The sequence below is a fragment of the Aquarana catesbeiana genome, linkage group LG10 (genome assembly GCF_042186555.1).
Source record: "Aquarana catesbeiana isolate 2022-GZ linkage group LG10, ASM4218655v1, whole genome shotgun sequence".
Lineage (NCBI taxonomy): Eukaryota > Metazoa > Chordata > Amphibia > Anura > Ranidae > Aquarana > Aquarana catesbeiana.
In genome coordinates, this window is record NC_133333.1 from 231,509,105 (window position 1) to 231,533,025 (window position 23,921).

General features: G+C 43.0%; 1 protein-coding gene and 1 long non-coding RNA gene across 2 annotated transcripts in view; one reads left to right on the forward strand and one right to left on the reverse strand.

Moving 5' to 3' along the window:
• LOC141111265 (indolethylamine N-methyltransferase-like) overlaps positions 1 to 23,921 on the reverse strand; it is an 82,272-nt gene that overhangs the window by 4,083 nt on the left and 54,268 nt on the right. The gene's annotated exons all lie outside the window — the stretch shown is intronic.
• LOC141111266 (uncharacterized) lies at positions 7,774 to 18,054 on the forward strand. Its single transcript, XR_012236407.1, has 2 exons — positions 7,774 to 9,058; positions 14,269 to 18,054. It is a non-coding gene; the product is annotated as an uncharacterized lncRNA (long non-coding RNA).

Here is a 23,921-nt window from a genome sequence, read left to right on the forward strand (position 1 = left end):
CTGCAAAAGCGGCTGGACGTGGTCACTTGGTTCACAATATGTCAGATGTCAGCACTCAAAGCTGCAGAGCTCATTTTCAGGATATTCTAGTCCAGGGCAAATCACCAAGGTCAGAAATAATAACAGTCTTTAATATTCTGGAACTTTGAGCAGCATGACAAACATTGTACTTCTTGGCTTCTCTAATCAAGAGGAAGAAAACTCTAATTCAAATAGACAACAAGATGGTCGTGTCCTATTTTCCGAAGCAAGGGAGAATGAAATGCAATACCATCCTGAAGGAGACCAAGCCAATGAGCGCTGCATTCTGCGCCCTGATTGGGCAAAGCTTTGCCCAATTACGGTGCAGTGTAAGCTGGTTGTTAAGGAGCAGGGCCGGGAAGGCGGACGCAGCTTCTTTAACACCCATTCAGTCTTCAGCTGCCAAGGGGTTTTCCCCAACTGACAGCTGAGCAAAAAATAAGTGCCAGTTAAAACATAAAGAAAAAAAACGTTGTGGTCTGGTATGGGTTTGGAGGGGAACCCCACGCCAAATAAATTTAAAAAAAAAAATGGCATGTGGTCCCCCCAAAATCCATACCAGACCCTTATCCGGACATGCAGCCCAGCAGGTCAGGAAAGGGGGGCAAGCGAGTGCCCCCCCAACCATACCAGGCCACATGTCCTCAAATGGAGGGTGGGTGCCTTGGGGCCACCCCAAAGCACCTTGCCCCCATGTTGATGGGGACAAGGGCCTTATCCCCACAACTGTGGCCCTTGGTTGTGGGGGTCTGCAGATGGAGGCTTATAAGAATCTGGAAGCCCCCTTTAACAAGGGGCCCCCAGATCCCCCCAGCCATGTGAATGGGTATCAGGTACATATTAATAGTACCCATTCACCAAAAAAGTGTCAAAATGTAATAAAAACAAGTTTTTGACAAATCCCTTATTAAAAAATAAAAAAATGGTGTCCCTTGATGTAAATCAATCGTCAATCACGCGACCCGCGGCACAGCGGTGGGTGGCCTCCCGCCAAATGCCTGCTCTGCACTTTGACATGTTTTATATAGGTAAGGGGTGGGGCCCCCTGTCTACATCACCCAGGGGCCCCTTGTGATATCACAGGCCCAGCATGCACCAGTCTATATTTTTTTTTTTGTTGAAAAATATGATCTTTATTAAATCATCACACATGGGAGATTATATAGAACATACTGTTTACAAGATACTAATACAAGTACATGCGAAGGAAGAATCTCCCAATAGTACAACACTATACAGTACAATGGACAGTATTGAAGGCCCCCTGACCCGCCCCACCCTGAGGAAAGGGAGCCTTGACTGATGGATGCTAGGCAACCAAGCGGGGCGTCAACCTAATCAGGGAGTCTGAGTGGCTTCGCTGGGATTGGCTACAATGGCACGAGGTGATGGGGTGGAGCCTGAACTCTAGAAAAAGCTACACAGAGGCACGTCCCACTACTTCCGGAAGAATTTGAGGTCACAAGTGTTGGCCTCCCCTGCATTTCTGCTGGACTCACCATGGACACCGATGCCTTGATTGAGAGGGTCAGGGATCTGCTCAAAAGGGGCCAGGTGGACTGGCTCATGCCTTTACTCTCTGGTGAGACTGTTTCCCCGGCCCTCACCCCCCACCTGTGGATGCAGCCAAGGCTGGCCTGCTGCTAGCTCCAAGGGCCCCCATGGCCACCCGTCAACCCTTCAGGCTGAGCCCCAGCCCCCGTAGGACTGCAACTCATGCTTCTAGGGAGAATAGGGGAGCCACTGGCCTTGATGGTGCTGGCTCCTCTGCTCAACCCTGGCGCTGCACTGCTCTTGGATCCCGGCATACTCCCAGCTGCGGCTCTCCCCAGGCAGTTCGGCAGCGTCTCCCCCACTCTAGGAGCCCCAGAGCCCCGCTGAAATCTGCTGGTCACTGTGGGGTAGCCGCTCGGGCTCGCACGGCACCCCCTCCAGAGACTGTTCCAGGTGCTCAGCTCTTGGCGGGAGCTGCTGCTGGTGCTTATCCCCCCTCCCAAAGCCGCGTGGTGCCATTACCAATGTCGGGGCTTGCCCCTCCTCACAGTGGGAAGTTTCTGGCTCCCTGTCTGGCTTGCGCCCGCTCCCTGGTTCTTCCCCCAGGCTCTTTGCCTTCCCTCCTTGCATGGCTCCGTGGGGCGCGTGGGCATCGGTACCTGTGTGGGCGATGGCTCAGCTCCTCTGTGGGAGGCTCCCGGCTCCCAGGCCAGCCTCTGCTTCCTGGATCCTCCTCTGCTCCTGCTGCTCGTTCTATTTCCTCCCAAAGTGACAATGTCACTGTTCATCTGCCTGGGTTCACTGGTCACTTGAGGCAGGAGGCTCCAGCGCTGCTAGGTGAGTCTTCCTGCTCTGCACTGCCACCTGTTGGTCATTTCACTCACCAATAGGGTCTAAGTCTTCCCTTAGACTTGAGCTACTCACAGCCTTCTCTTCCATCTGCACCTCCTCCCAGGATCAGCTGTCTTTCGCCCGGGCTTCAGCATCCGCCTCCAGCTCCTCCTGCCAGTGACCACCTGCGGCAAAGTGCAACACGTGATGGACCTCCACTGAGTTCCCCTACTCAGCCGCTATTGTGTGAGTATGACTGTGGGGTGGTTTGGGGTAGTGATTCTTGCGCTGTTTCCACAAACGACCTCATCCTTGTGGCGGTGAAATCGGTATTGATGCAGTTGGGCGTTACACCAGGCGTGGCGCTCTCGTCGTCCCCGGGGTCGAGTTTTCACCTGGGTGGCCCCCCGGTGGTCTGTTTCACCGTGGTTCTGCACCTGCCGTAGGACATCAAAGAAAAAATTTGGCGCTGAGAGTTCGTTGACGTACTGACGCTGGTGCAGTTTGACAAGGAGACAGTGGATAGGTCTAGGCAGATCGATGTGAATGTTCAGGCTGAAAAGGCGAAGCGGCTTCCTCTCACATTTGGGAACTGGCTGCAGGGTTTCTGCGCCTATGCAGGGGTGCTCTGTGAGAAGTTCCAGGAGCTGGCCCCCTCTCTCTTTGTATACCTGGATCTCATTTGGGGGGCATACAAAACGTATGCCGGGCAGTCCTGGTTCAATTATGACACCCAGTTTCACCAGAGGATGACCGCCCGCAAAGAACTGCGTTTTGACAGCCAGGATGGGAGACTTTGGCTGCTACTCATGTGCCCTCATAGACCGACCACCTTTCAGTCCCCTGCCGGTGCTCTCGTCGGAGCATCAGCAGCATCCAAGAAAGGCATCTGCTGGATGTTTAACGAAAGCCACTGTAAGTGGTACACCTCGTGTCGCTTTAAGCATGAGTGTTCCACTTGCGGAGGGGCTCACCCAGCGGTCCGCTGTTTCCAGAAGACGAAAGGGCCTCAATCAACTAAGCAGGGTTACAGACCTGACCTTCCTAAGCCGGAGGATGCCAGTGAGCATCACAAGGATGCTTCCCTTGCTCGCCCAATACCCTCTCAGTAGGGAGGCATCGATCCTTTGGGACGGTTTTTACTGGGGATTTTGGATTCCCTTTGTGCCGTCGGATGAGCCCACGATGTCCAATAATTTCAACTCTGCGGCGTGGTTTGAGTCCGTGGTTGCTGACAAAATTAAACAAGAGTTACTAATCGGACCCATGGCGGGACTGTTTGACCTCACTCCCTATCACAACTTATGGGTTTCCCCGCTTGGCGTGGTGCCTAAAAAAGATCATGGCAAATTCCGACTTATCCATCACCTATCCTTTCCGTCGGGTTCTTCTGTTAATGACGGTATTGACAAGGAGGGGTCCCGGGTGCAATATGACTCTTTCAATACGTTGCTTGGTCTGCTTAGGTCTGCAGGTGCTTCTGCTCTCCTGGCCAAGGCTGACATTGAATCTGCCTTTGGCCTCCTGCCCATCCACCCGGACTGTTTTCATCTCCTGGGTTGTTTTTTCCAGGACAGCTATGAGGATATGTGCCTCCCCATGGGTTGTGCCATTTCATGCTACTATTTTGAACTTTTTAGCTGCTTCCTGGAATGGGTTTTTATTCAGTTCTCTGGCTTTCACTCAGTTTTACACTACCTGGACGATTTTTTGTTTATAGGTCCTGCGGGTAGTGACGTTTGACTTCACATGTTGTCAGCTTTTCAGAAGGTTTGTAGTACCTTTGGGCACCCCACTGTCGATTGCTAAAACCGAGGGTCCGTTCCCTGTTTTGTCATTTTTAAGTATCGAAATTGATTCGGTGGAAATGGTCTTCCGGCTCCCGGCACATAAATTGGCTAAGCTTAAGGCTTTGGTGCTATTCGCTAGGGACGCCAGGAAGCTCCAGCTCCAGCAGCTTCAATCCCTGTTGGGACATCTTGTCTTTGCTTGCCGAGTGCTTCCCATGGGTAGGGCCTTCTGTCGGAGGCTGTCATGGGCCACGAAGGGTATAGCGGCTCCTCATCATTACTTACGCATAACTAAGCCTATGCGTGATGATTTGGAGGTGTGGCTTTCCTTCTTACAGATCTTTCATGGTCATTCCTGCTGGCAGCTAGAGGAAGTGCCTAACTCGCAGTTGGTTGGTTCTTAGATGTTTACAATTGAATGTGTGGTTTAGGGCGAAACATGTCCCTGGTGTTTCTAATGCTATCGCTGATTCCCTTTCTCTTTCACATTTCGACCGTTTCTGCTGGCCCCGAATGCTTCTCCAGTGGGCCTCCTGAAGTTCTTGTGGACCCTCGTTTCCAAAGCTAGTTGAGCCACGTCGGTGCCTCACTCTATCGAAATACGTGGGTGGCCTATCTTCGGATTTGGTCTGAATGGGTGTCTGTGCTTGGCGGTGAGTTCCTCCTTTCTACCCCATAGGACAAGCACTTGTCTCTCTTCTGCTATCTGGTCCACCTGCAAGAGAAGAAGGTCTCTGATTCGTCAGTGGGTACTGTTCTCTCTGCTCTCTCCTTTTGGTTCAGGCTCCTTGCCTGGGAAAACATCACCAGGGATTTTGTCGTTCGGAGGGTTTTGCGAGGATGGAGACGTCTGACTTGCTTCCCCGACTCCCGGCGCCCAGTCCAAATTCTGACAAGTGTTTTGTTTATCTTACCTAGGGTTTGTTTCTCCTCCTACGAGAGTCTCCTTTACCAGCTTGCCTTTTCCTGGGCATTCTTTGGTGCCTTTCGGATCAGCGAGCTGGTCTCCAAGGATAGACATTCCTTGGGTGGAGTTTTGACCGAGAATGTACTTACCTCTAATTCTTTTGTCTCTATTCTTTTGCCCTCTTCTAAAATGGATCAGTCTTCCAGAGGTAAGCGCGTTGTCCTTAAGGCCTGTGGGGGCCCCTTTTGCCCGGTTCGCTTGTCTTCTTCCTTTTCTTCTGTCCACCCTCATGCTTCTGTTTATCTTGTTCATGCTGATTCCTCCAATCTCAGCAGGTTTCAGTTCCTTCGGGTTTTCCGCCTTTGTCTTTCTCAGTTGGGCCTGACTCCTGCGGATTTCACTCCTTTTGCATTGGTGCAGCCACCTCTGCGCATGGGATGTTTTTTTCAGACAATGAGCTGCAGCGCCTGGGTAGGTGGGATTCTTCTCGGTTTTCCCTATATGTTCATCTTTTGTGTTGATTTCAGGTTCCCCTCCAGTTCGGGTTTGGATCATCAGAGATTCTTTTGTTTACTGGGCTGCCCGACGTGCCTCCAACAGACGCTATGGGAGGAATCTTGGATTTCCTTTCTCGGTTGCCAGAATACACTGGTGTGGCTTCCGTGGGCTTCATTGGGCGCAAATGTTGCCTGAACTGTTGATCCTTAAAAGATTTGTACAAGGTCCGATTGTCCTTATCATCCATGCTGGGGGAAATGACGTAGGCCTGTCTCATTCTGTGGTCCTCATTTTGTCCATTAAACGTGACATTGCTCATTGCCGTGCCACGTTCACTAACCTTACTGTTGTCTGGTCTGAAATTGTCCCCCGCCTGGTCTGGGCTCACCGTGCTCCAGGTGCGAGCCTGGAGTGTTTTTGGCGCAAGATGAATGCTCAAGTTTCGAAGTTTGTTCGTCGTATCAGTGGTGTTGTGGTACGCCACAGGGAGCTGGAAGGGGACAACAGTGATTTACTGTAGCCTGATGGGGTCCATTTGAGTGAGATTGGCATTGACATTTTCAACCTGGGCCTCGTTGGTGGTGTTGAGCAAGCGCTGGCTGCAGTGGGGCACTAGTCAGTGTACCACTGACTTGCGTGTGACAGTTCTACCTTGCCAGCAATTTGTATTACTTTATGGGCTAAGCCCTCAAGTTGAATTACGGGGTCAGTTTAATGCCTGTCTAGTATTGATGGTGGAGACAGGCCTCTTAGACTAGACGGTTTGTTTATAGATGCTCACGGTATAACCGTGACCGGCATGGTTATTGGAATTTTGAAGGTTCATGGTTATTGGTATTTGAAGGTTGTTATACCGATATGTTCAATAAAGCTGTGGCCTTGCCCTACTTCCAACTTAAAATGGTCTATGTGTATTTTTGGGGGGCAAGGTTTGTTATGGTTTTAATAATTGGAAGTTAAGTTAAGCCTAAGCTTCTCAGCAGTCAAGTACAATATTGCAATCACTAACAAAGAGGTTGACTCCTAAACAAGGTATCCATGTCAACCGAGTACAAATAACAGTTATGCCCCGTACACACGGTCGGATTTTCCGACGGAAAATGTGTGATAGGACCTTGTTGTCGGAAATTCCGACCATGTGTAGGCTCCGTCACACATTTTCCATCGGATTTTCCTGACACACAAAGTTTGAGAGCAGGATATAAAATTTTCCGACAACAAAATCCGTTGTCGGAAATTCCGATCGTGTGTACACAAATCCGACGGACAAAGTGCCACGCATGCTCAGAATAAATAAAGAGATGAAAGCTATTGGCCACTGCCCCGTTTATAGTCCCGACGTACGTGTTTTACGTCACCGCGTTCAGAATGATTGGATTTTCCGACAACTTTGTGTGACCGTGTGTATGCAAGACAAGTTTGAGCCAACATCCGTCGGAAAAAATCCTAGGATTTTGTTGTCGGAATGTCCGAACAAAGTCCGACCGTGTGTACGGGGCATTAGTGGAAGTGGAGCATAGGTGTGATAAGGTCAATGGAATTTTACCAATAGAAGGCATGTGGCCCATTAATAAAGGACCCTTTTATTGGGCAACCATAATCTGGGACAAAGCAGTACACAAATTGGTCCATCATTCTTCATGTGGCATAGAAACACATATTCCAAAGTCACCAACATGTTGCTTACGACTGCAACCATCTATCCCACATTTTGTTGTACAGTGGAACCTTGGATTACGAGCATAATCCGGATTACGAGCATAGTCCGGAGAATGCTTGTAATCCAAAGCACTCGCATATCAAAGCAAGTTTCCCCATAGAAGTCAATGGAAATCAAAGATAATTTGTTCCGCATTGACTTCTATTACATGCAATACCGCATGTGGCCAGAGGTGGGGGGGCATCGGAGAGCCTCGGAAATACTCGGGGACAGCTCGGCTGAACTCGGAAAGCCTCGGAAAGGCTCGGAAACACTCACGCTCCCGCACCTCTGGCCAAATGCAGTACTGCACCGCCCATTAGCTTGAATTCTACTCGTTTTGCAAGACAATACCCGCAAACCGAGTCAGAATTTTAAAAAAAGTTGCTCATCTTTCAAAACGCTCATTAACTGTGTTACTCGTAAACCAAGGTTCCACTGTATTTGGACAGGCAGCCTCTATGGACATAGATAAACTTCTTTTAAAGCAATGTATTATTAGTTTCTGTAGAATAATTATATTAATTCGGCTTTATAATCAAGATCTGTAAGTATGCAGTCTGGGTCCCTTTTAAGCTTTGACTTTGAAAAAGCTCATTCAGCTCAGCATAAGACAAATCTTGAAATAGCTAGGTTGTGTGCATGTCATTTCTGTAACAGTTGTTCTACATGTGCTGAGTTAATGACTAAGGTCAGTAGGTCAGTGATTTCACAGATAAGAATATACTCAGTATATCTGTCATAAACTTTATTGTAAAGATCTTTTTAAAGGTAAAAACATATTATCCATAATATAGTTAGTTATTTGATATAGTTATTTAATTAATTAGTTAGATTGAGTTTGTGTGAAGTAGTATATATTTATATATGTATCCAATTATAGTTTAATATGCATTTGTAAGATTTGGTACAGAATTGCATTTCTGTAGTTTAAAAGATATCCATTACAAGAATTTGGCCATTTGGAAAGGTCATTCACCTTTAGTTTTTTATAAGAATCTGTTGTGTGTTACTGACAATCAAAGAGGTTTAAGAGACGTGTCAGCTGTTGGCAAAGAGAATATTTAGAATAATCACGAATATGATCATTTCATTTTTAGTTCTAGCCGTATATGGCTATGACTTTAGTCTGCTGACTAGTTGATTTGAAATAGTATAAAAACAGAGTGACACTTCACTACAACACACAACACACGTCCTTCACTCACACACACAGAAGGACTTCACTGCTTTTTCACACATACAAGAGGAAGGACACACGCATCCTTATACTAAGAAGACATTTTGTTTACATTAGGCCTATATACAGCCTACGTCACAAACAGCTGCTAGAGCAGACACCTCTCTGACATAGAGAAGAAACAGACAGAGCTGATGCATCTCTTGAACTCTCTTGATACAAGTTTTTGTTCTTATTATTATTTTTGTTTTGCTACATCTAGCTGTAAGAAGAATTTAACTTTGTATATATTTTCAAGTTGTTGCCAAGTGTGACCAAATAAACTCACACTTTGTTTTAAGACAGCCTGGCTACTGAACTTTTGAACAAAACGCCTAAGACACTGTTGACATAACACGTGTCTGAGAGGAGAAGGTTTTTACACCCTCTCCACATTTTTACATTGGCGATTGCCAGCCAGTCCAGTTTTTTTCCCTGCTCCTTGACAAAGGGGGGGAGACTCACACATTTTCATGATTGATCAAGTCTCGGGAAAAAACGATCAAAGAACCTAGAAAGAGGCGTTTGTGTTCCATCAGACGAGGACGAAAGGTCCAAGGAACTGAGCCAGTTGAAGACGTGAAATTCTTCTAAATACGGTGAGTAAAAGTTATGGATTTTATTGATGAGTTAATTAGAGACAGTAAGCTAGAATTTAAAGATGTGTCTTGTTATCCAAATGACAGTCATCTTTGGGCATATATGTACAAGGAATGTCTACAGGCTAATGTCCAGATAGACTCAGCTAGGTTTACTATAAATAAGCAGCGTAAAAAAATATCTAATATTTTAAAGCTTGTAAGTATATTTAACAAAATGATTCTTAATGTTGATTTACCTGCTAAAAATGTGTGTACATTACAGAAGACAGAATGTAACACTGTACAGAACACAGGGAAACATGAAAATTTGTCTCAAGATTCTCCTGACTGTCCAAATTGTGAGATTTTTTGTAATTATATAGAGAATCTTGAGGAACAAATTGACTCTAAAACAAATCTTTTGGAAAAACTACAGAATGACAGTAGATTGACACAGATTGCTGTACTAACTAAAGAAGACAAAAAGAAGGCCTCTACATCAAAAACAAAAGCTCCGTCTTCTTATATTCCTGATAATTCGGAAATAAATGAAGACACCGCTGAAGACCAAACAGAGGTTAGAAGAAAAAAATTACTTGACCGTGCAGCAAAATTAAAGTTACAAATACATGACCAATTAATGAAAGTTTTAAAAGACATCCCAGCATACGATTTAAAGGCGGATGCTTTTTATAACGCAGACATATTTGAGTCTTACACTGATCGGTACAACCTTAAAGACGAACAGCGTAATCATATATTTTATCTTTGGTTACCTGCACATTATGCTAGACGACTAACAAAGTCACCTATGATTGCTGACAATGGAGAGGAGATACATAGTGACGATTCAGACAGATTGCGACAATTGTTATTATGTACAACGGGTGAAGATGTTCCATCAATTGAAACACTTGACTCTTTACAGACTTCTGTTAATGAAGACCCATTTGCCTTCAAAATGAAATTCTCAAAAGCGTATAAAATGATTTTGGGGGTAGATGATGAAAGCGATTCAGGGATTATCAAAGCATTTGTAAAGAAATTTAAATATCTTGATCCAGCTTCATTAGCTATCGCACAAGAGAAAGATTCTTTATCAGAAGCGTCAAGTTTCATTGATAAAGTTAGAAGACAAATGAAACAGGGCAATCTTAAGTCTAGGATAGCTCTGGTTCAAAATGACACTTTTAAACGGAATAGTCAGACAAAAGACAAGACAGGATGGACAGCTAGTGGTAACTATGACAGGTGCAAGCAAGTGAAACAGAGAGAGCCCATCACTTGTTATTATTGCCAAAGACCAGGTCATTTACGTTATCAATGTAAAAAATTCTTAAGGGATGTGCAGATAAAAGATTCAAGAAATATAGGTAAAGAAAATGGACTTATACCTCTTGAACCATCTGCTCCTCCTCGTCCTAACGTAACTCAATCTTCTTCTCCTTATGCTCCTCTGATAAAACAAATCAGAGAATTGTCTATCAGCACTGGCATGAATGAAAAGCACTTGCAATCAACCAATGGTGATTCAAATGCATTATTGCCTACCCCATGACTACAAAATGATACAAGGGAAATAAAGTCTCATTATCTAGAATATGTTACACCAATAAGTCTAGATAAATGTGGACGCCCTTATATAAAAGCAAAATTAAATGGACAAAAGCTAAGTTTTCTAATCGATACAGGCGCTGAAATATCAATTACAGGTACAAAATTACCTCTTTTGACAAATGCAGCAATTTGTACAGTTGTTGGATTTAACGGATCAGGTAATTCAAAAGCTTCAAAGTGTAGAAATGTTTCATTTGAAATTCCTGATTATTTGGATACTGAGATTGACATTTGGTATTCTCCCGGTGCTGAGAATATAATTGGTACAGATATTATTCAACAAAGAGGTTGGATAATTGATCTAGGTAATGGCGTTATCTGGAAAGGTTCCATTAATCGTAAGCCTGTGGTAATTGACCCAGCAGATTATTGTGAAGTCGGCAGTATCTGTTTAGCAGAAGTGGTTACTGAAGACCATAGATGGCCAGATATTGGTGACAATCAAGATCTGGAACAATTGGTCAAATCTTACAAAAATCTATGGAGCCAAGGGAAAAATGAGGCAGGTTTATTCAAAGACATTGAGGTAGACGTGCAAGGGCGGGATCCACCAGCTCAGAAGCAATACAAATTGCCACCAGAGTCTATTGAACCAGTATCTATTGTTATTAAAGAACTTTTGCAACAGGGTATTATTAGGAAAACAAATTCAGTGACAAACAATCCGTTATGGGTAGTACCTAAACGAGATGACCCCAATTCTTTCAGGCTTCTGGTAGATCTCAGAATGCTGAATAAATATACCCCAAATTGTGCCCCGATAGTTGCAGAAACACCTGACATAATGTCTCGAATTGATGCTAAAGCCAAAGTTTTCTCTGTGCTTGACGTGGCAAACGGATTTTTTTCGATTCCTTTGACGAGATCCTGCCAATATAAGTTCGCATTTTCATTTATGAATGAACAATATACTTTCAATCGTCTTCCTCAAGGCCTGCATCTAAGTCCTAGCGTATTTCATCAAGCCTTAGCGAAAATCTTATCAAAATTTTCTAGGCCAGACTGTATTTTGCAGTATGTGGATGATATCTTGTTGTTATCGGAAAGTGAGGAAGAGCATTTGATCCTTTTAGCAGAATTGTTTGATCTGCTGCAAGATGCAGGTCTTAAGCTAAATACTCGTAAAGTACAGCTCATGAAACGCGAGGTCAAGTTTCTCGGTATTCAAATCAGTCCGGGTAAACGTCAACCTCTGCAAGAAAGGATTAATGCTATTGCTGCACTTCCTGCACCAAATACATTTAAAGCACTGAGACAATTCCTAGGATTAGTGAATTTTTCCAGAGAGTACATTGAGTCATTTGCTGAGAAGGCAAAAAGTTTGTACGATCTTCTAAAGACCAATGAGGAAAATGGTTTTGGTCCTTGGACAGAAGTACATCAAAAGGCTTTTGAATCTTTGAAAAAAGATTTGCAAATAGCACCAGCCCTAGCTACAGTAGAAAGGCAAGCACCATTTGCTTTACAGGTGTATACATCTGAAAATGCTATTTCTTCTGTGTTGCTTCAATTGCAAGGAGGAAATTGGAGAATTTTGGGATACTTCTCTAGGATTTTAACCCCAGTTGAGAGAGGTTTTGACACATGTGTAAAACAATTGGTAGGAGTCCACTATGCAGTAAAGGCAACTGAACACATAGTAGGATTTAACCAAATTACTTTACAAACACCGCATTCCACCCTGAAATTTCTTCTTGAGAAAAATATTCAAGGTGTTTCAAATCAAAGATTTTCACAATGGTTGTTGACTTTATCACCTAAACAGATCCAGGTTGACCATAATGCCAGATATGTACTCCCTCAATTGATGGAATATAATGGATTAGAACATGAGTGTTCATGTGAAGTCCAGGATGCCTATTCTCCTCTGTTTCGCAGAGAAGCAGAGAAGACTGATGAACCAGTGTTTGTGGATGGTTCACGTTACTGTATTTCAGGGGAGTATTTTTCAGGCTATGCAATCTGGTTTCCTAAAAGAGGATATGCCATACAACACAGACTTCCAGGACATTTTTCAGCACAAAAAGCAGAACTTTTAGCTGTGGAAACAGTGTTGACAGTAGACAAGGAAGAGAACCAAGGTCCACTAGTAATTTATAGTGACAGTTCATATGTTGTGCGTTCTCTTACTGACTATTTGCCAATTTGGAAAAGAAGAGGTTTTGTTGATGCTTCAAACAAAGTTTTGGCACATAAAGAAATTTTAGAATCAATTTTTACACTTGCAGAGAAAAGGCCTTGTGCCTATGCAATTGTGAAAGTACCAGCTCATAAGAAAGAGAATGATGAAGTAAGCATTGGTAACAGAGTAGCTGACACATTAGCAAAAGAAGCAGCTGTCAATGAGCAGTCAGAGATTCCATCCGAGCCAGTTTCAGTGAGTGTAGTCAGAAAAACAGATACACAGGTCCCTTCTTTTGCAGATGAGCAGAAAAAGGATCATTCCTTATCTGCTTCTCAGATTGATTCAAATTCTTCCTTTGCTTATGAAAACGGGATATTGTGTCATGATTCAAATGGCTTTCTACGTCCTGTAATACCAAAACATTTACAAGGAGAGTTCACAAAATATAATCATGAAAGCTTAGGCCATGTAGGTAAGCAAAGATTGCTAGAGATTCTCAGAGAAAAGTTTTACTGGGAGAAAATGGAAGAAACTGTGGACAATGTAATTCAATCTTGTCTTATTTGTGCTCAAGTGAATCCCAGACCTAAGGGACAAAAACCTCCCTTACAAAGAATTCCTCCAGCTAATGGTCCATGGTCTACATTACAAATTGATTATATTGGACCATTGCCTACAGGTAAAAAAGGATTCAGGTTTGCACTTATACTGGTAGACGTCTTTTCGAAGTGGGTAGAAATCTTACCTACACGCACAGATGATGCATTAACAACTGCAAGAATGTTGGTTAATCATGTTTTTCCAACTTGGGGGATCCCAATGGACCTCAGTTCGGATCGAGGAACGCATTTTACAGGTAAAGTAATGCAAGCAATGTGCAAAATTCTGGGTATCCAACAAAGATTTCATGTTCCATACCATCCACAATCTGCAGGTATTGTGGAGAGAATGAACAGAACCATCAAATCCAGGATTGCAAAAATGTTACTAGACAGAGGAAGTACATGGGTAGATGCTGTACCGTTTGTTCTGATGAGCATACGAAGTACAACATCCTCATCTACTCAATATAGTCCATTTGAACTAATGACAGGTAGAAAAATGCCGCTTGTGTTTCCACATGAACCTTTTTTGTCTACTCCGCAAAAAGAAGCAATTGAGAAAACAAAATGGTTACAGATGTTGCAAGACAATCTGAAAACGATCTTGCCACATGCAGCTTCTCACATGCAGAAAATGATTCCTCCACACACCACAAAATTTGAGGAAGGTGGACAGGTCATGATTAAAACTTTTCGAAAAACTGGACCATGGCAAAGTAATTGGGAAGGTCCTTATGAGATTTTGGATACACTAGGTGTAATGTTACAAGTCCAAAGGCCTCTCAATTCTGTGAAAAATGCACGGAGGCAACAAAAAATATGGGTTCATACTGATCAATGCAAACTGTTTATGCCAAGATAATGATACTGCTTTTCTTTTGCAGATATGGTATCTGATAATCAAACATGGAGGAACAACAAGCTCCAAGAAGAAATTAAGAAAACATCGGAAAATCGGAAAGAAAGAAAATACATAAAAGGGGGAAAATTCATCATCTCAGGACTCCTTTTTCTGTTAATGACATTTTTCTTCATAAAAACTTACTTGACTTTTTCCAGCCCAGCAGAAGAAAACAAGACTGAGATTCTGCATAAAAGAGACTTGCAGCTATCCAGAAATAAGAGACACTTTCCCAGATACAGTGACTTTGACACAAGTAACGACATATATGGATACGCTTGTATAGGATATGGGGTTACTTGTTGCATGAATTTTTATTTTTTCCATAGTAACAATATTGAAATTTATGCTAGAATAGAATCCAAGACAAAGTTTGTAAAAATGCAAGGATCATATGTACATAATAATAAGACTGGTACATATGAGTGTAATTTAACAGATATGGGATTCTGGGTTATAGTTTTAAAAGGAAATGAATCTACAACTTGGACTGGTGATGTAACTAATGGTAAGATACATTCTGCTTCTGTAGGAGGATCCAAAACTGATATTTGGTTTCTAACACAATATTATTTACAGTTTGTAGATCCTGAACATTTACAAGTTACAGGAGATGAAAAAGGAGATGTAACTAGAACATGGGATTTTCAAATAGTAAGAGGTTTAGCTCAAGTTAAAGTGATGGTGATGATTACTGTTGTGGATTTGATTATTCCAGACATAAAAGTATCACCGCGGTCTCTTACAGTTACAGAAGGAAAGGATAATTTAATTTTAATGTGTACTATGCAAATAGATTTACCTCAGAATTCACTATTAACTTGGAAGAGAAATGGTGAGTTATTGGGTAGTCTTTTTCATAGGTCAGCTGATATTATTCATAAGGATAATTTTGGTTATTTGGATTGGACAAATAATAGCTTGATTTATCATCATGCTAGTCCAAATCTAAATGACTCGGGTATATATGAGTGTTGCCTATCTTTGGAAAATTATTCTATGAAATGTGATAATGCAAATGTTGTAGTTTTATCCCCTGAAAAAACTAAGTGTACTAACGGAAAATTTATTTCCGCCAGTCCTTTTCAAATTAATCATTTCCAATCCAGACATCTATTAAGGGAAGGACGTTTTATGATCATACTTTGGAAATTTAACATTTCTGAATGGAAAATTTCATCAAGGTATCCTCAATGTCAAGAGTATTTAGTTAATATGGAATTGGGTATCGATAAATGGTTTGGAACAGATAGTAAAAATAATAACAGGAATAAACGAGGTATTGTAGAAGGGATTCTTGGAGGAGTGGGAACAATTGGTAGCATTACCAATAGTATGGATATTAATATGTTAAAATCTGATCTAGAATCAACAGGCTTAATGGGTAGTAAAAGTATTAAAGTTCAGAGAAATTTAAACCAAATATTAGAAAATATGATAATAAAGACAGCAACGGTTATAGGCCCATCTGTAGTCCATTTACAAAATATTACTTTAGATTTAATGAACAGCGAGCAACATTCCCATATAGCCAGAACATGTTTAGAGATACAGACAGAGTATTCTACCAATTTTAAAATAACAGCTCAAGCATTCCAAAGTGGAATAACTCCTCTAGGTATTTTACAAAGTTTACCTAATGAATATGTATTTGCAAAAAATCATACAGATTTATGGGTAAATAAATGGGTAGGATGTAATCAGCAGGAATGTTTTAGTACCTCAATGATTCCTATTGCAGGAAGGGAACAAATATTGGTTCCTATTACAGTCTTAGGATTACCAGTAAGTGATACTCAATTGTTATATTATAAATTGCAGTTTACAGATTTTGCTCTGGATAATAATTATTCAGAACCAGAACAACTTGATCTATCTTCCTGTTTACATTTTCAATCTAAAATACTCTGTTTGCCTAAGCAGGATAAAGGAATTTTTCATTCTTGTTTCCATAATCATTCATTATGTACAGCAAGAATTAAAAAAGTAAGAACTTCCTTTGACTTAGTAACTTCAGTAGGAAAAAGGAAGGTTTGCTTTCAAGTTATGACTAGTACTGAAACAGTTAAAGCTTTTTTCCTATCCTGCACACAAACAGAAATCCTGAGTCGAGGTTTGTATTGTATAGAAGGAGACCTTACAGGAATCAGTATTAATGGAGTTAGAGTAAATTTAACTAATATGTTTATGCGAAATGTGGGTGTTCTTCCTATACAATATAATATATCTCAAGTAGATGAATTCCCATGGAAGGAATGGGCAGACATCATACAAAAGGATAAGGGTTTATTAATTGCTTTATCTGAAGAACTTCAAAAAGCAGAAATAATATTTAAGCATGAACAGGGTAATCTGAAAGTGATAGAACATGAATGGTCTGAAATGTCAGCTAATTCATGGTGGTCAAATTTTAAAAAAACTGTATCAGTTTGGGGAAATACCTCAGTGACAACTGCTGCCGGAAATATATTATTGCATCCTATAGTTATTATATTTATTATCATGATATTATGTATTTTATTTCAAATCTGTATTATGGTTAGAATGAAACGATTTTATAAATTGATTAAGGAAGAAATGAAAAAAGGTGAAAAAATTATGACAGGTATTTTTAGTCGGAAAATTACTTCTGGCTTATCTGATCCTGTGATTGGCTGTGGTACATCTGGAACAACTGATTCAAAATGTGTATGAAAGGGCCATAAATGGAGTGTGTGTGATTTAGTTAATATAATAAATTATATTCAGGGGGAATTGTAGAATAATTATATTAATTCGGCTTTATAATCAAGATCTGTAAGTATGCAGTCTGGGTCCCTTTTAAGCTTTGACTTTGAAAAAGCTCATTCAGCTCAGCATAAGACAAATCTTGAAATAGCTAGGTTGTGTGCATGTCATTTCTGTAACAGTTGTTCTACATGTGCTGAGTTAATGACTAAGGTCAGTAGGTCAGTGATTTCACAGATAAGAATATACTCAGTATATCTGTCATAAACTTTATTGTAAAGATCTTTTTAAAGGTAAAAACATATTATCCATAATATAGTTAGTTATTTGATATAGTTATTTAATTAATTAGTTAGATTGAGTTTGTGTGAAGTAGTATATATTTATATATGTATCCAATTATAGTTTAATATGCATTTGTAAGATTTGGTACAGAATTGCATTTCTGTAGTTTAAAAGATATCCATTACAAGAATTTGGCCATTTGGAAAGGTCATTCACCTTTAGTTTTTTATAAGAATCTGTTGTGTGTTACTGACAATCAAAGAGGTTTAAGAGACGTGTCAGCTGTTGGCAAAGAGAATATTTAGAATAATCACGAATATGATCATTTCATTTTTAGTTCTAGCCGTATATGGCTATGACTTTAGTCTGCTGACTAGTTGATTTGAAATAGTATAAAAACAGAGTGACACTTCACTACAACACACAACACACGTCCTTCACTCACACACACAGAAGGACTTCACTGCTTTTTCACACATACAAGAGGAAGGACACACGCATCCTTATACTAAGAAGACATTTTGTTTACATTAGGCCTATATACAGCCTACGTCACAAACAGCTGCTAGAGCAGACACCTCTCTGACATAGAGAAGAAACAGACAGAGCTGATGCATCTCTTGAACTCTCTTGATACAAGTTTTTGTTCTTATTATTATTTTTGTTTTGCTACATCTAGCTGTAAGAAGAATTTAACTTTGTATATATTTTCAAGTTGTTGCCAAGTGTGACCAAATAAACTCACACTTTGTTTTAAGACAGCCTGGCTACTGAACTTTTGAACAAAACGCCTAAGACACTGTTGACATAACACGTGTCTGAGAGGAGAAGGTTTTTACACCCTCTCCACATTTTTACAGTTTCACAAATCCAGGAGTTGAGTGTAGGGGGATCAGCCCTCATCCAACTTCTTGCAATTCATTTTCTAGCTAGGAATAGGGTTTCATATTTAATCATTTTAGTGAACTTATCCATATTGGGATTAGGATAATGTTCAAGCAGACACGACTTGGGGTCTAGGGTCAGTGGGGAGCCCATGGTGTCATGCAAAAATGTCACCACCTGTGCCCAGAACTCCTGAATAATATGACAGACCCATAGCAGATGATAAAATATGTCCGAGGTAAGTTCTGCACCTGAAGCATGTCGTAGGTACTGCCTGCATAGCATACCAACCACAGCCCAGGGTTGTTAGGAAGAGGCCCTTGTCCCCATCAACATGGGGACAAGGTGCTTTGGGGCATGTGGCCTGTATGGGGGGGCTCGCATGTCCTCTCCTGTTTCCTGACTGGCTGCATGCTCAGTTAAGGGTCTGGTATGGGGGGGGCTCTACATCATTTAATTAAAAATTTTGGGGTAGTATGGGCCTGGTATGGATTAAGGGGACTCCATACCATTTTTTCCTTTATTTTTTCAATAGCTGGATGTCGGAAATTGTAACGGCAATCATTTTAGTTTTTTCTTTAGAAATCTAATTTTTGCTGTAGCATGTTTTATGCATGCTACAGATGGCCACTTTACAGGCACATTAAAGGGAGCCCCCAGGCACTATATGTAAAGGAATTTTTTATTTTTATTGTTGCATTTTAAGCATAATTAAAATCACTACTCCTAAAAAAAACGATAGTTTTTAAAAAGAAAAATGTTATTGGTTAATGTCCCCCAGGGCAGTACCCAGACCCCCATACCCCTTTTATGGCCAATTACTTGCATATAAGCCTTCAAAATGGGCACTTTCTGATTTTTCCTGTTTGGCTCTCACAGACTTGAGGTTCGCCGTTCGGGTTAGAACATTTCCCGTTCTGGTGTGAACCGAACAGGGGGGTGTTTGGCCCATCCCTATCCATATGTAATGGTACAGTAGGTTAGTGCGGTCATGTTATAGTGGGGAACCCCATAGGCTGAATGACACTGAGAGAACTGGGTGGCATCTGCATCTGAGTGGGGCAGAGGAGGGTATGAAATCTAAGATTATCCGATTTGTCTATATGTGGAGGCTTCAAAAATATGATTCAACAAGTGTAGAAGTTTAACCACTTCAATACCAGGCACTTAGACACCTTCCCGCCCATACCAATTTTCAGCTTTCAGCGCTGTCGCAATTTGAATGACAATTGCGCGGTCATGCTACACTGTACCCAAACAAGTTTTTTATCATTTTGTTCCCACAAATAGAGCTTTCTTTTGGTGTTATTTGATCACCTCTGCGGTTTTTATTTTTTGCGCAACAAATAAAAAAAAGACCGAAAATTTTGAAAAAAAACAAGTTTTTCTTTGTTTCTGTTAAAACTTTTTTGTAAATAAGTATGTTTTCTTCTTCAATGACGGGCACTGATATGGCTGCACTGACGGGCACTGACGGGCACTGATACGGCGGCACTGATGGGCACCGATGAGGTGGCACCAATGAGGTGGCACTGATGAGGTGGCACTGACGGGCACTGATGATGGGCACTGATAGGCAGCACTGATGGGCACTGATAGGCGGCACTGATGGGCACTGATAGGTGGCACTGGTATGCGGCAGTGATAGGCACTCATAGGTGGCACAGATGGGCACTTATAGGTGGCACTGATGGGCACTCATAGGTGGCATTGATGGGCACTCATAGGTGGCATTGATGGGCACTCATAGGTGGCACTGATAGTTGGCACAGATGGGCATGGATGGGCACTGATAGATGGGCACTGATGGGCACGGATGGGCACTGACAGGTGGCATGAATGGACACTGATGGGTGGCACTGATGGCACTGCTTGTTTGCAGTGATGCCCCTAAGGGTGGCATTGCTGGGCATCACTGCAACATAATGGTGCCAATCAGTGCCCATTTGTGGGCACTGATTGGCACAGATTTGGCACACTGGGCACATGTGGATGGCCATGGGGTACATACCTGGCCATCCACATGTTGCCCCTTCCCTGGTGGTCCTAGTGGCGATCCCTGGTGGTCCAGTGTGGTGATCTGCGGGGGGCTGCGCTGATAAACAATCAGCGCAGACCCCCCCTGCCAGGAGAGCTGATCACGTGGTAAAGAGCCTCCGCCGGAGGCTTTTTACCAAGATCAGTGTAGCGGTGTGTCAGACTGACACACCGCTCCACCGATCGCCGCGATGCGCGCCCCCGAGGGGGCGCTGCGGCATGTTATCCTGCTGGACGTCATACGTCAGGATAACACAACCACTTCCCGGACGTCAATCCGCTATAGGGCGGGCGGGAAGTGGTTAAGGATTACATTTTTTAATGTTGTTTAGTAGGGATGAGCTTCGTGTTCGAGTCGAACGCATGTTCGACTCGAACATCGTGTGTTCGATCGTTCGTCGAATTACGAATGATATGGGCCGTTCGCTCCAAACACGAGTGGCACGTCACAGCCCATAATTCACTGCGGCATCACAGTGCATTGCTGGCTGATGATTGGCCAAGCATGCACTATGACCCGCATGCTTGGCCAATCACAGCGCCGTCTATACAGAGAGCTGTAATTAGCCAAAGCCAGGGTGGTTTTGGCCAATTATGGCACAGGGGGTTTAGTACACGCCCCACACTATATAAGGCCGCCTGCACATCAGCCCTTTGTAGTGTGTTCCGGCGTTGAGAGACAGAGACAGAGAGACAGTGTCAATTGATTTACGTTAGATAGATTAGGCAGGACAGTCAGTCAGTTAGCTGCACTTACAGTGTATTGTGTATATATATGCATCCCAGGTGTTGTGTATAAATATATATATATATATATATATACATAAAGGCGTCAAGGAACTAAATATTGGGACTTTAAAGGTACAACTATAATGAACTACAAAAAATATATATAAAAGTTTACTTTTTTATATATTTTTTGTAGTTCATTAAAGTTGTGCCTTTAAAGTCCCAATATTTAGTTCCTTGATGCCTTTAACATATTATCGGGGACGTTGGCACAAATGACTTTAGTACTAGGATCTTCCTTTTGCTATATATATATACATAGGCGTGCGCAGGGGGTGTGCCAGGTGTGCCTGGGCACACCCTAATTACCCCAAGCGCATTAGCATTATCACTCTGTGTGTCGGTGGGGAGATGGGAAATATCTCCCTCTGACCAGTTCTGCCATTAATAAAGTGCTACCATACCTCTCTTTCACTGCATTGGCTCTGCCATAAGAGTGTGTGTGTGTAATATACATATACACATACATACACGCGCATGTGTGTTTGAGCTTTGGCCTACTGACAGGCAGGCAGGTGTTGTTACAGTATTTACAGCTACTTGAAGAAAATTGCTGGTGTTCTTCTGATCCTATTAGTACCACAGACAGGCAGCTACAGTATTTACAGTTAGTGTAGTGCGTCCTCTGCACAGTGTTCAGCTAAAGCTACCTGTAGAAGATTGGTGGTGTTTTTCTGATCCTATCACTACTGCAGACAGCTACGTTATTTACAAGTTAGTGTAGTGCGACCTTTGCACAGTGTTCAGCTAAAGCTACAAGTTAGTGTAGTGCGACCTCTGCACAGTGTTCAGCTAAAGCTACAAGTTAGTGTAGTGCGTCCTCTGCACAGTGTTCAGCTAAAGCTACAAGTTAGTGTAGTGCGATCTCTGCACAGTGTTCAGCTAAAGCTACAAGTTAGTGTAGTGCGACCTCTGCACAGTGTTCAGCTAAAGCTAAAAGTTAGTGTAGTGCGACCTCTGCACAGTGTTCAGCTAAAGCTACCTGTAGAAGATTGGTGGTGTTTTTCTGATCCTATCACTACCGCAGGCAGCTACATTATTTACAAGTTAGTGTAGTGCGTCCTCTGCACACTGTTCAGCTAAAGCTACAAGTTAGTGTAGTGCGACCTCTGCACAGTGTTCAGCTAAAGCTACAAGTTAGTGTAGTGCGACCTCTGCACAGTGCTCAGCTAAAGCTACAAGTTAGTGTAGTGCGACCTCTGCACAGTGTTCAGCTAAAGCTACCTGTAGAAGATTGGTGGTGTTCTCATACTAATAATACTACAGGCAGGCAGTTGATTCTGCTAGCTGCAGTATATATACAAATATATATATATATATATATATATATATATATATATATATATATACATATCCCAGCTTAGTGCAGCTACATCTCACTGCAGGCCATTAGTATGTCTGGAAGGCCAACAAGGAGAGGCAGACAGTCACAAGCCAATAAAAGAGGGCAAGCAGACTCTGTGTCTAGAGGCAAAAGTACTGGTCGTGGACACGGTGCATCCTCATCAGCACGTGGCCGTGGGACACGCTTGGCCTTTTTTTCGACAGCTGGCCGTGTTGAGCCGCAACATGCGGAAGACTTGGTCAAGTGGATGACCAAGCCGTCCTCATCTTTCTCATCCTCTCTCACTCATGCTCAGGGTACTTTGTCTGGCAAAGCAGCTGCCATCCCGGCCTCTTCCCTCAGCTCAATGGAATTAGTCACTCCTTCCCTAGCCCCACCATGTCCTCCTGAGGAGTCCCCCGAACTGTTTGACCACAGTGTTGGGTACATGCTCCAGGAGGATGCCCAGCGTTTTGAAGGCTCCGATGACGGTACTCAGCTAGAGGAAGGCAGTAATGTGTGCCCAGACAGAGGAGGTGCACAAGAAGGACAGCAATCTGGCAGTCATGGTCCCCCTGCTGCAGCATACTGCCAGGTTTGCTCCAGTGATGAGGAGGGAGGGGATGATGAGGTCACTGACTCCACATGGGTGCCTGATAGGAGAGAGGAGGAGGAGGAGGAGACACAACACCAACGAGGCAGGATGCCCTCCAGGGGCCAGCTTAAGGGCAGAACACTGACTGCATCACACCTCAAAGATCCACATGTGCAGGGTGCTGCTGTCTCTGCTCGTTATTCAAAAAGTTCTTTGGTGTGGGCCTTTTTTGAGACGAGTGCATCAGATCGCACCGCTGCTATTTGCAACATATGTCTCAAGCGTATCTCGCGTGGCCAAAACATCTCCCGCTTGGGCACCACATGCTTGACCAGACATATGTTGACCTGCCATGCAGTTCATTGGCAAGCGTACCTAAAAGACCCACACCAAAGAACAAAGAGGACCTCTCCTTGCTCCTCATCAGCTGAGATCTCCAACCCCACTATACTTTCAGTCCTCTCTGAGACCTGCACTGAGAGGAATGAAGGTGTAGAATTAGGTGTGTCACAGCCAAGTACTTGTGGGCAATCTGCTATCGGTACACCAATGTCAGATTGTACCAGGCAAATTTCCCTGCCCCAGCTTCTGCACCGCCAAAAGAAGTTCGCTCCCAGCCATCCACATGCCCAGCGGTTGAATACTAGCTTGGCAAAATTGCTAGCACTTCAACTGCTACCTTTTCAGTTGGTAGACTCTGCCCCCTTCTGTGAGTTTGTGGAATGTGCCGTTCCTCAGTGGCAAGTACCCAAATGCCACTTTTTCTCACGGAAGGCGATTCCGGCTCTCTACCGGCATGTGAAAGGCAACGTCCATGCCTCGCTGGACAGGGCGGTCAGCGGTTGTCACGTACCTGGTGGGTGAGCCTAACGTGTAGAGGAAGGCCTCTCGTACAGCTCCGGCTTGAGAGCCCCTGATAGTGAGACAGCAGGTTAAGGAGCACGGTGGGGTAAGAGTGCCTATGATCAGTCCAGAAGTCTGTATCGGCGAAAGC